At 40.6% G+C, this 12,267-nt stretch overlaps 1 protein-coding gene across 1 annotated transcript in view; it reads right to left on the bottom strand.

Moving 5' to 3' along the window:
• Positions 1–11,933, bottom strand: part of LOC102964548 (olfactory receptor 5G3-like) — a 33,498-nt gene extending 21,565 nt beyond the window's left edge. The window contains exons 1-2 of the mRNA XM_007088837.2: positions 11,251–11,933; positions 832–918 (exon numbers count right to left, since the gene is read on the bottom strand). The gene's annotated coding sequence lies outside the window, so the exon portion shown is untranslated. The remainder of the gene's footprint in view (positions 1–831; positions 919–11,250) is intronic.
• Between the last annotated feature and the right edge of the window lie 334 nt (positions 11,934–12,267).

Below are 12,267 nucleotides of genomic sequence, written 5' to 3'. Positions count from 1 at the left end.
GGATTTCATGGAAATGAATAGACAGGATTGTTGTCTTCACAGATTTTTCAGTCCATCAGGGAAAAAGGGATCTAATAGGATGTGACATGTCACAGCAGTTTTGTGAAAACATACTCCTGCTACCGCAGAGGACAGAGAAATAATTTTATTTAAAGGGGATCAGGTAGGGGAGAATTAGGAAGGTTTCTTAGAGCAATCCACAGAAGGTCTTGATGGGGAATGTTAGAGAAAAATATGAGTGCATTCAGGGTCAAAAGCGGATGGGGAAAAACAGTGTGAAGGGAAGAGGAGAAGAGAAAATCAAGTCTGTGGGTTACTCAAAAGCTGACTTTATCAATTGCCCATGTGCCTTTGTCCAGCTTAACCTAGCATTTGCTCTAGACATGAGCTGAAAATATATATATAGACTTTTTACTGATTCACATTCCCGAGTGAATACAAAACTAACACAAAGCATTAATTATGCAGGGTTGAATGGTTGGAATGACTCATGAGGCTCCAATATAGCAGGAAAAAGAAAGCACAGGCAAATATCAGAGAGGTCCAGACTTCCAGACACGGATCACAGGGTGCTTCCTCAAACAATCACATAGGATGAACTTTTATATCTGAATCATGAACTACTAAGATATGTGCAGGATACCTTGGGCTCAGGAGAGCCATGGTCTTCTCCAATGAGTGGGTTTCAACTCCTCTGGTTATGTAGCCAAAGTTGGGCTTCATGACCAAGAACAATAGAAGAAACCAAAGAATATAATAGATTCTAATTGCTAACCACCTACTTGATTTTTTTTAACGAACAAAGCCGACAAACCAGTACAGATTGCTTACTGTGTCTCTCTTAGATGTTAGCACGCGAATATTTAATTGCTTTCATTCTGATTTGGCCAAGAATCTGCACCTCAGCTCCAGTCATCCCTGGAAGTAAGTGTAAGATTCAATAGGTCAGCTGTTGTATGTATTTACACATATAATCTACACTTCCTCAAACCAGAAGGGGACAATTAAGGGTAAAGTGCTAATACAATGATAGGAAAAACATCTTTTGGCTGCATTTCTACCCCTCATCCCTCCATTCTCCCTATCCAAATATTTCCCTTCAGCACTTGTTGGGGCCCAGATGATGCCTGAAGTCTTCTTGGCCACTGGCTGCAATTGAGACTGGCACCTGCTCTCCCTCCTGGGGCCAGAATTAGTTTCCACTAAGTACATCCAATTAGTACATCCAACTTATGGCTGACCACTCCTGGATCTGTTGCTGAGGTGGTGGGTCCTCTTTCCAACCTCAGAAAATATGCTGCTCTCAAGTACAAGAGAGAGAATCACTGCTTTCTCCCTGCCATACATAAACCATTTGATATTCTGCGATGAAAGTTAATCAAGTTAAGGCTGGATATTCTGGGCCCTGGCTGCTGATATACGGTTGGCCACATACAAACTCTAGAGCCACTGGTATAAATTGCCTTCCACTCAGATCGCAGGCATTCACATGGTGAACATGCCAGTGGTTGAAATGGAAAGGACTTTGAGTCAAGGTTAGAACTTCAGCAGATAGTGAAAACATTCACGATTCCATAGATGTCTCTGTCTGTGAAGTTTTGTTTGTGAGGCACTCTCCAAAGGGCTGTTGATGGACTCAAATCCACTAAAATTGATGCTTCTCCGAAAGACTGAGTCACTGTCCTAGAAACGGTGTTTTTTAAGGTGGACAGCAACTAAGATTCAGATGATAAATTAGCAATTCAAGTCCTAACTAAAAAACCACTATAACATGCCATTGTCCAACCACAAATAGAATAAATGCTTGGAAACTCATAAGTAAGCAGCTGAGTTTCTGACCGAGCAGTATGTCAGGACTTATTAAACAATGCTGGGAATTGTCCCTATGCCAAAAGCCAACTCATTTTTTTTCTGTTTTATTGAGAAATAGTTGACAGACATTGGTATACAAGTTTAAGGTGTGCAGTATAATGGTTTCATTTATGTATATTGTAAAATGATTAGCACAATAAGTTCAGCTAACATCCACCTTCTCACTTAGATAAATATAGAGAAAAGAAGGAAGATAGAAAGAAGAAAAGACCTTTTCTCCTTGTGATGAGATGCTTAGAATTTACTCTCTTAATGACTGTTCTATACATTGTATAGCAATGTTAGCTACAGGCACCATGCTGTTCAGAACCAACTGTTAATTGAATCTCAACTTAACTGGGGAACACAGGGAAGGAAATCTCATGCACAATAGGATGTAGAACTGAGGAATGAAATTCAAGGAGGTCCCTGGAAGGTGGAGATGAATAAATGTCATTTGCACCCCACAGAAGCCTGAGTGCAGGCTAGAGACTTATGTCCCTAGTTCCCTTCCAGTGTAACATAGGCAGCCATAAAAGGGATGGTCAGATCACCTAGTGATTTACACCCACCCTCTGACTAACTGGGAACCCCAGAGGTCATGGACCAAATCCCAATACTGCTGGGTTAGAGATGGATATCTCCTGGTTGCTTTGTTCAACCTTGTTACCTTTCCTATTCATGGCAAAGAGCCTGGTCGTGGACAGGAAGACTAAATTCTAATTCTAATGAATTTGCTCCTGAACAAGACTATTCCCCAGCCTGAAGATTTATGCGGGAGGGACTGAGATGCCTTTGGAGAGGTTCCACTCAACAGTAATTCCAGAATCAAGGATATATTTATATTTCAGGAAACATCTAGAAGAGCAAGCTAGATATTTGATACCACTCCACAGGGATGCACAGAGATTGATCATAGTGAGAACATCCTCTTATTTAGATTTAGAACCTTCTTTCCTCAGCTTCTCAACCCACCCACAGCATTTAGCCACAGCCTACTTAGTGCTGTGCCCTTTATTCTAACTCACTAAGAGGAAAGAAAGGTCAGAAGTGCTTTGAACAGACACTTGCAAGAAGAGGAGGCAGAGCGGAGAACCAACTCCCCTTTCCAAGGAGCTGGGACCAGGGAATCTAGATGTTAAGTGAACAGTTCATCACACAGAAGGCAATACTTGGACAGGAGACTACAGAAGGAGAGGAGAGATCAGACTTGGGATGGCAGAAATGAGAAGGAAAATTCTAAAGTAAAAACGAAATGGCTCCTGAAAGCTGTAAGTGCTGGAAAATGACAGGGCAGGACAGGGGAAGAATATTCACTTTAAATTTGAACTTGATAGGCTTTCAGTAAATGTTAAAAGCACCGTTCTTACCTTTGAAGAGCTGAAAAATAAAAATAGAAAAAAAGGAAAGAAGAAGAAAAGTGAGATCGTTCAGAAAAGCTGAATGAATGCCTATTAACACACAAAAAGGGTGTTAAAACAAAATTTTGTTAAAACAAATAGAAATGTTCTAACAGGGAGGCTGGCTCCTGGTGCCAGTACAGACCCTAAAGGACTGACATGAAACTCATCTTTACATCAGTATGAGAATAATGGACACTTCTAGAAATAAAAAAAACCCATTGTCATTTGGGGGTCTGAGACTATAAAGACCTATCATAAGTTTTATGGCCTGTGGAACACATATTCTCCAACAGGGATTGAGATCATCAGGCAGTCTAGCCCACCTTAGGCTACACAACCCCTTTAATTTTCTTATATCATGAATTTTTATCAGACTCTTTCTGCCTAAGCAGAATCACTTAGCTAGTGAGGAAGACTAGACATCTGCTCGTATTTATGAAGCTTTGTTTTATCTTCATTGGGAACATGGTAACTCACTTACGGGGATGAACCTCTTTTAGGATGGAGATGGGTGTGACTTTTTAAAATGGTTCTATCACGAAAGCCTGCTTTGGGGTGCCTGGGTGGCTCAGTCGGTTGAGCATCTGACTTCAGCTCAGGTCTTGATCTCACGGCTTGTGAGTTCGAGCCCTGCGTCGGGCTCTGTACTGACAGCTCAGAGCCTGGAGCCTGTTTCAGATTCTGTGTCTCCCCCTCTCTCTCTCCCACTCCCCTGCTCACCCTCTGTCTCTGTCTCTCAAAAATAAAACAAAACATTAAAAAAAAAAGAAAGCCTGCCTGCTTCTACTTTTGGAGATGGGAATGGAGAGGCTGAGAAAGTAATGGTTCTCAAGTAATAGGTCTGCTTGAGTGTAAAAGTGGAATATCAAATTTAGTGATAGCTTACATCTTCATATACCTTCTACACAACAGCAGGAGAACTTAACTGTCTCAGTGAAAAAAAATTACTCACCAAGTGAGAGACAAATTTGTGAAAGCTGAAAATGTGGTTTACTTGTCACACAAGGATAAACACAGGAAATAAATGCCTCTGGGTAGAAAAGTACTTCAGGTAAAAAAGTCAGGAATTCGCAAGTACACGTCCTTAAATTGTAAATGGTGAGGCTACTGTGAACATTCCCAATGTTTATCACTAAGCAATGGCTCCTGGGAACATTTTAAGAACCGGTTTTGCTTGTTTAATGTAAATTGAATAGAAGAAAGAGTATCAACTGACTTCCTTACCTATCAATTGTTTTTAAGTTTATTTTTTTTTTGTCCTAGATTAAAAAGCCAAAGAGTCTCATTATGGAGGCTATGGACCAGGATAAATGTTCAACACAGAGCAAATATCTATATGAGATGAAAATGCTTTGGCACACAAAGATACCCAAGGAAAAATGAGCTTCTGGGTTTAAAGTGGGTTTAAAGACCAACTAACTCATCTTCTCTGGGACAATTATGGAGGTTTGGTTGTTCAGCTGGAATTGTTGTGCTCTGCTATGTTATTAAGTTTTTGTTTCTGGCTCACTCACTCCTTTGATGGACTCATTGATATATACCTATAACTCCCAAATTTATATGTCCAGTTGAGACCTCTCCCCAAACACAGACTCCAAACATCTACTCAACAAATACTCTTGGATTTTTTTGGCATTTCAAAATTGATACATTCAAAAATAAACTTCAGATTTTCCTCCCTTAACCTGATACACCCACAGCCTTCCACATCTTTTAAAAAAATTTTAGACTGTATTTAAAAATACATTATTTTTGAGACAGAGAGAGACAGAGTGCGAGTGGGGAAGGGGCAGAGAGAGAGGGAGACGCAGAATCCGAAGAAGGCTCCAGGCTCTGAGTTGTCAGCACAGAGCCCGATGCAGAACTGCCTTCCACATCCTAATGGTATTTCCATTTTTCTAGTTACTCAAGCCAAAAAATGTGGAAGTTATCTTGATTTTCCTCCGCCTCTTCTGCCCCACATCCAATCCATTCATCAATGCTATTTGCTCTACTACAAAATATATCCATATCCATTTTTTCATACTCTCTTCCTTGCTAACACTCTGGTCTAAATTATTAATAACTCTTTCACTGGAATGATTGGTACAGTCTCCTAACTGTTTTTTCTGCTTTCACCTTTCCCCCTCAGTAATGGAGTCAAATCTCAGCACAGCAACCAAATGATTCTTTAAGAAAAGAAGTCAGACCAGGTCACTCCTCTGCTCAAGACCTCAGAGGCTCCCATATCATCTAGAATAAAACCAAAAGCCCTTTCACTGATTATGGTCCTTTATTTTTCTTACCTGTTTACAATTCCTTTTCTCCTGACTCATGACTTTCCCGCCCACTCACCTCTTTCCTGTTCCTTCAACATATACCAGATACAGCATTACCTTCCACCTGGAACTCTACTTCCAGATATTCACATGGCTCACTTCACCTCCTTCAATTTTTCGTTCAAATTTCATTCATTCATGAGATGTTTCTTGACCAGATCAACTTCAACTCCACTCCCCACACTCCCTCTCTCCTCCTTCATTGCTTTGTCTGCAACAATCATCACCAGTTAAGGCACCATATATTTTACTTAGTTATTTTACTTATTGTCTGACACTCATTCTTGAATATAAGCTACGTGAAGGTGTGCATTTTTTCTGTCTTTTTTCTTCTCCTAACCTCCAACTCCCACTTCCTTGCTTTTTCTCTAGTACCTAGAATAGTGTCTGGCATACTGTAGATACTCAATAAATACTCATTCGTATTTTAATTGTTCTAAGTTCTCATACTACATTCACCCCATCTCTGAATTTGCAATAAGTTTCCCTGGGGTAGGTCAAGAGACTCTGAGGTTCATAAGTCTGGGTCAAAACTAGATGTTCCTTACCAGCCAATATCCAGGCATTATCCATCCAGGATCCAAAGGCCCTCATGGCTGACTAACTCAACTATATACAGAAACCACCTCACGCATATAGGCACATGCTGGGAAGTTGGGTGATGGGCACTAAGGTTTCAAGAGAGATGTGAAATGGTAGGACGGTGGGTAGTGGGTGCTCTCATAGGCAGGAGTAGTTGGAGATCTAGTTTGCTTTGACACTGAGGGATATTGGCCCCATAAATGGACTCAATCAATAGGTATACCAGAACCTTCCCAGACTTTCTGCACCTCTTCTTATAACTGACACCATCATCGCCAAAAAGACGAGAGTGAGACCATGAAGACAAGTCCACAGTACCCTTCCCATGCAAGAGATAAGACAACTGGTGATCACCAGCTAATGAAGAAGCCAGCAGCCACTAGATGATGAGAAACAAGTAGGTTGGCAGGAAAGGTACTGTCGCCACCAGGATGCCAAGAGGACAAGTTCCCATAGGTGACTCCAAGAGACCCCTCCTATTTCAATCACCTTACAGTCTGCTGAGACCCCTTCCCTATACCTCTAGAGGTCAACTTGGAAAGAAGCAGGGAGATGAGGCGTCTGGAAGACAGGACCTTAAAAGATCGGTTCAGTTGTGTTTAACGGATTGATCTCAAGTGTAGTGGTCACTGCCACTCAGCGGCATGTTGAGTGCTACTTAAGATGGAGTCGGCTACAGAAAAAAATGTCAAAATACAGATTATTTGTACAACTGAGTACACTATAAATTGTTTCTTCCTTGCTACATTTGCCATTTACTTCCAACACCACAGTCTAGATTTCTCAAAGGGATCCTGATGGGTCTTCTGTCTGGGTCCTCTCTCCCAGGCTAGTCTCTCCAATCCTGAGGCGGGCCTACCTAGGCCATCATGCACGCATGCATTCATTCATTCGTTTGTTCATTTTCTTTAAATCACTCCAATAAATGAAGGCATCTGAGACATAAGAAGAGTCAATTTAGAGAGAAAAGAGCTGGTGCCAGGCCTCAGAGCCATTAAGCGTTACCTGCTCTGTGACTTGGGCAGTACCTTAACTTCTCTGAGTCTGTTTCCTCATCTGTAAAATAAAGATAATATACCCAGCTTTTAACTACTGGCATTTGAATTAAATTCCAAAGTAAATATGAAAGAGATTGGCGCATTTCAAATATGAAAGAGATTGGCCCATTTCAAATATGAAAGAGATTGGCACATTTCAAATATGAAAGAGATTGGCGCATTTCAAATATGAAAGAGATTGGCGCATTTCAAATATGAAAGAGATTGGCGCATTTCAAATGCAGGACATTATTAGGAATACTAAAAGTACCATCACTTGGTTGCCCACTTATACTACTGCATGGTGCAAAGTTGAACAAGACACATGCCTTAGGTTCATCTGGCTTACCTTCTGTGTCTTGCTCTGGCTTGTTAGAAATCCATTGATTCATGCTGAGAAAGGCAGTTTAGACTGCAGCTTGGTTCCAATTTCTTACCCTGGAATGAGTTACTTGACTGCATACAATTCCCTGATCCCTGGGATATGACACAGATACGCACACACAAGCACAGAGGGACCAAAATGGCTCTGTCTCTCCAAATTCTCACCTTGGACATCTCTACAATTGTCTCAAGTGCAAAGGGAAATCTTTAGAGAGTCCCTTGCATAATGTTGGTAATATTGCATACACATCTTCCAGAGGTTTTTTTTTTTTACCTAATTAATTCAGTCTGTATCCATGTAGTGAGAAATTGAAGTAACCGACCAAATAATGCACACCTGAAAATTTGCTATTGTGGGGCTCGGAATTATCCAGAGAAGCTGGTGACAGTGGGCAAAGTGGCTGGAAAATAACTTTTTCCATCTTACTTTGCTAAAACCACACACACATACACACACACACACACACACACACACACACACACACATGCTTATATAATGGTATATTAACATATGCTGAGCAAGAAGAGGCTGTAAAACAACCAAAAGTGTTTATTTGGAGTTTAGGGATTGCAATCTGGGAGATGCAGAGAGGCCAGAAATTGAAAGTGTGCTCTGAATTGCAAGCGGTGAGTGCAGGCTTAGAAAGGCAGAAACCACGAGGTTACATAAGTTGGTTTGAAGGAACTAAGATTGGTGCTGACAGGGTTAAAATGACTCTCTAAGACACGATTGGCCATTTAGTGAACAGATGTTGTATTATCTCTGTTTCAGTCCAAATTGGAAGGATGTGTTCCAGGAGGTGGTCGAGGTGCAGTTGACAAGCAGCAAATGACAAAATTCACAAGCCCGTGGTTTTTCAAAAATGGAAGCAGGGGAAGTGAATCCGTCCTGCTTCCTCAATATCCTCCCCACCCTATTCTGAATGATGTTCCTAGTGATGCTTACTTCACTTTTGAAGCTTTTGTCACACATGATGTAATTATTGTACTTTAATTTCATATTAATTTTGTATTAATTATTTTAATGATATTTAATTAATATTAATTTTTAATTATTATATTCACTGTAAATGAAGCATGAGGATAAGCCTCCCATAAGCCCCACCATGCTTGGGTGTGGGGTAGGTGAGTCCAAAGGAAAAAATATGTGAATTAGAATTCAACTTATACCACTGCACACATTTAATGTTTAAAGGTATAACTCCCTGTCACTCTAAATACCTATCTACAAAACCAGAAAACCATTTTTTTAATATTTGCGCGCACACACACACACACACACAACTCAGTTTATATATATATATATATATATATATATATATATATATATATATATGTGGGATTTTTCCCTCTCCTGCTTCCATCCCAAGGTTATATCAAGTTCAAAGATAGTACTTTTCTTAAGGAGGAAAAAATAAGAAAAACATACACTGAATTTTCTCTCTAGAGATATTGCAGAGGGAGATAATTAAGCTCCTTCTCTCTGAAAGTTACAACTCTAGGAGAAGGAGTTTCAGCCATTTGTGCTTTGATATTCTTAGTACAATCATCTCCATTTGCCCACAGGGGTACATTCCAAGACCCCCAGAGGATGCCTGAAACCAAGATAGTGCCAAATGCTGTATATACTCTGTTTTTTCCTATACTTAAGTACCAGTAATAAAGCTTAATCCATAAATTAGGTACAGTAAGAGGTTAGCAATAACTAAAAATAAGAACAATGATAGCAATAGACTGTAACAGAAGTTATGTGCTGTGGTGTCTCGCTTTCTGTCTCTCTCTTAACATATCTTATTGTACTCTACTTACCTTCTTCTTGTGATGATGTGAGATTATAAAATGTATACCTGATAAGATGAAGGGAGGTGAACGATGTAGGCATTCTGATGTGATGTTAAGCTACTACTGACCCTCTGAAAACATCAGAAAGGGGATCGTCTGATTCCTGACTATACTGACTGTGGGTAACTGGAAGTACAGAACATGAAGTTTCAGATAAGGGGGCGGGGAGACTTTAGTATTAGTAAGTTACTTACAGTCTACGGTGGCCTGGCCTGAACTTGAGCCCAGCAGGATGTCTACTGTTGTGTTGATTTCTCGGGATGGTGACAACAATAAAATAATGAGCATTTATTGCATACCAGTCGCTAACTGTTCTAAGCACTCCTCATGTATGAGCATGCGTAATCTTTACAACCACACTGGGAGTTAGACACTGTTATTATTCTCATTTTGTGGAGAAGGAAATTGAGGCATGATGTTTCAAAAGATATCCACAAGGAAAAGTGTGACAGTGGGAAAAATGAGAGAAGGAGGACACAGTCATTATAATCAAGTAACTTTTGCAAACATATCATTGTGTGAGCACATTCCTGGGGTCCCTTGCAGGTCCCTTGCAGGAAGAGCTTCCTGGCAAATTGGCCTCTAATGGAAGGACTCCTTGGGAACCTATTTAGGTAGAGATTTAAATGATGAGAAAGAAGCAAATCATGTGAAAATATGGAGAAACTTGGGAAAAGATTGCCCTGGCTCAACTAAAGCAAAATCTCAAAGCACGAAGAAATTTGAGATGTCTAAGGCATTGAGAGAAAGCCACCATGTATAGAATGTAACTTTATCTTTCTGGAAAACTCAGGATCATGAAAGCAAAAAGTAACTCAATGTGGAACTTTTGCCTGGAAACTCACGAGTCACTACGATGAGCTTAAAGAAATATGTGAGACGATCTAATAATCTGCAATGTCACTAGAATTCTGATATGCCTCATAGAGCCCCAGAGATTGGAGGCAGGGAAGCTTATACAGAGGCCAAGCAAGATTCAAGCTTCTCACCCCAGTCTTACCACTTCATGTTTCATATATCTGTTTAAAAAAAACTTTGATGTTTATTTATTTTTGAGAGAGGGTGTGGGGAATAGAGAGAGGGAGACACAGAATTCGAAGCAGGCTCCAGGGTCTGAGTTGTCAGCACAGAGTGCAACGTGGGGCATGAAGCCATGAACTGTGAGATCATGACCTGAGCCAAAGTCAGATGCTTAACTGACTGAGCCACTGGGGCACCCCTCATATATCTGTTTTATGTCTTGGATTCCTCACAAGGACTTACTTGAACCAAGGGCTCTATCACTGGGAAGAGTTGAAAGCCTATAGAGCCCCAACCTCACCCTTTGATCGGAAGGACACTGAAGCTCAGAAAGAGTATATGGCTGTCCCCAAGCCACAGTTAGATAGGGACAGACCATTGCAAGAATTCCAACCTCCTGGTTCCCATTCTGGGGCTCATTCCAGTAGTCCATAAGTCACCCATCTCTAATCTTCAGTAAGTTTATTTTTTTTCTTCAGATATTTGATGTTCTTTTTAAATGCAGTGTCGCTGGGTTTTCACCAACTAATATTTTGTACCCAGCTAATGAGACAAAGCAGAAATCTGGACTACCTGCTCAGGGTAATAAATGCTGCATTTGACACAGTGTTAAGTTAAGAAAGGAAAAAGTGAATCTTTGCAGCTGTCAATTCTACCAACTGGAGCTGCTACAAGCAATATTATTTCTTGATATCTCTACAAGAGTCAAGGCATGGTGCATGTGGTTGTGATGAAAATGCTAGGAGATGCCAACCTCCTTCCCCCTCTACTCTCACCACTCTTAGTCGTTTTCAAATCCTTATTACATTTCACCTTAATCCATGGTGCAAACCATCAGTGTTTTCTCGGCCTCTGGTCTTTCCCCATTCCAGTCTGCTTTCTTCAGTCTTTCCCAATTCGTCATCTTTCAAATAAAGCTCTTACAAAAACATGCCTCTTCACACACAATCTGAGGTTCTCCTACAAATAAAATTGTAGAAATCCCAGGATCTCCAAGAATGTGTGGATTCAATTACTCAAGCTCGGTATTCAAAGCCTTTTGTGATCCAAACCTTTGCAATAATTCCTATTTTTTTCTCCAAACCTGCTTTTTTTTCATGCTGTGACCCAAAAAGTTTGAGTGTTCTTCATTCCCACACTCTGCTCTTTATTTTTGCAAACGTAGATATTTGCTTATCACCTGTGCCCATGTGTTCTCCCTGAGAACTGCCATTGGAGAGCTTCTCAGTCTTTCGTGGTTTAATTCTATGATATCTCCATTATGAAGGTTTCCTTTTTCATGGCAAACAAATAAGAATTCTTCCAACTTTGACTCCCCACAGTGGGTTTTATACCACTTTCATGGCAGTTGTAAGATGCTGTGTTATCGTTATTTGCAAAAATATTTTGTTCCCCTTATATATTGTAAGGGAAGAACTAATCTATTGATCTTGGCATCTCCTGTAGGGCCTCACACAATGCCAGGGGCACAGTGAGTGTTTGGCACCTGATTTGGTGAAAGGACAGGACTGGGAGATCCTCAGTATTCCATTCCTCCAGTTTGGGATTGACGCACAGACACTAGGTCAGAAATTGAAGAGAAATTCCTTTATGACATATTCAAAGGCTCTGCCCAAACAGAGGGTGAAACACAGAGGGTTACCAGGATGCAGCCTGACAACAAACAGACATCCAATAAAGTTAGTTATAGACAGATGACACTGTGAGAAAATAGAAAGGGCTTCAGCTGGAGCCATTTGGAGCCATGTCCAAATCCTGGTCAAGTCACTTTCCAGCTCTGTGACTTTGAGCAGGTTCCTAACTATTCTGAATCTTTCCTGCAAAACCAGG

This window comes from Panthera tigris, chromosome D1, assembly GCF_018350195.1.
Source record: "Panthera tigris isolate Pti1 chromosome D1, P.tigris_Pti1_mat1.1, whole genome shotgun sequence".
In the NCBI taxonomy this organism is placed as follows: domain Eukaryota; kingdom Metazoa; phylum Chordata; class Mammalia; order Carnivora; family Felidae; genus Panthera; species Panthera tigris.
This window is presented reverse-complemented; position numbering and strand designations above follow the sequence as displayed.